This window comes from Pipistrellus kuhlii, unplaced genomic scaffold (assembly GCF_014108245.1).
Source record: "Pipistrellus kuhlii isolate mPipKuh1 unplaced genomic scaffold, mPipKuh1.p scaffold_m20_p_23, whole genome shotgun sequence".
NCBI lineage: Eukaryota > Metazoa > Chordata > Mammalia > Chiroptera > Vespertilionidae > Pipistrellus > Pipistrellus kuhlii.
Genome location: NW_023425522.1, coordinates 1,437,851 through 1,439,204, shown reverse-complemented (window position 1 = coordinate 1,439,204; position 1,354 = coordinate 1,437,851).

Here is a 1,354-nt window from a genome sequence, read left to right as displayed (position 1 = left end):
GGGGGTTTAGAAGGTTTTATTTCCCATACTAGAGGCCCAGTGCATGAAATTCATGCACAGGTAGGTCCCTAGGCCTGGCCAGTGATCAGGGCCAATCAGGTTCCCCTGCCTCCCTGCTGCCTCCTTCTCTTGCTGCCTGTGTGCCACTACCATGCAGTCCCCCCTCTCTTGCCTCCCCTGCCTCCCTGTCTCCCCACCTCCTCCTTCCCTCTCTCCCTCAGTGCCCCACTGCTGCAGCACACCTCATAATGAGCTATGGAACTCCCATCCTCCTGATCAAACTCCCAAGGGACACTTTGCATGTTAGCCTTTTATATATAGAGAGATATTTTTCTTTCTGAGTAGACTAACTATGAAATTTTGCACATAAGAAGAGGTCTCAAAAACAGAAACAATCAACATAATTTGATGAAGAAGAATAGATCCACAGACAAATGGCAGGGAAGGGGGGCAGGTTAAGAGCAACCAAAGGACTTGTATGCATGCATATTAGCATAATCAATGGACACAGACACTGGAGCGGTGGGGGCTTGCCTCGGAAGGGAATGGCTGGGGTGGGGGTCCAATTGGGAAAAAAGAAGGCTTATGTAAAACTTTAGATAGAAAAAAAAAAAAAAACAACACACAAAAAAGCAGAAACAAAAACCCCTACAGTAAATAAATGACTACTTTCAAAAGGATGAACTGGGACATTAGCCTTAGAATCTTATCTCACACTAACCCAGCACAGCAAATGGCCTTTGATTCTGAGTGGCACAAAGCCCAAACAGCAGAGACAGAGGACTCTCTATCTCTATATATAAAAAGGCAGCAACCAGAATGTCATAACAATGCCCACTTGACCAGCGAACCTGCCTGATCGGGGGCGGGGCCAGCCAGCCAACCCCCTGCAGCCCCTCCCCCTAGCTGGCCCCACCCCTGATGGGCCCCCACCACCCCTCTTGGTCCACAGCCCCTCCCCCATCTGGCCCCACCCCTCATTGCACCCTGTATCCCAATAGGGAGTGGGGCCAGCTGGCCAACCTCCTGCAGCCCCTCCCCCTGCCCAGTCCCTCCCCAGATTGGCCCCCCAAAGCCAATCAGGGGTGGGGCCCACCAGCCAATTGCCCGAAGCTCCTCCTCCAGCCAGCCCAATAGAGCCAGGCCAGCTGGACCCCACCCATGCATGAATCCATGCACTGGGCCTCTAGTGTTCATAAACCTGGGAAGAGCAAACTAAGCCCCCCAAAGATAAGAAAGTAATCATAGAACATCAGTAACCAAGTTACATTACAGACACGAACTTCGCTAGCTAAGCGTTTCCAATGGCTGATGCCCTGAGAGGGAGAGCAGGAAGGGTCCCAAGATTAAGAAC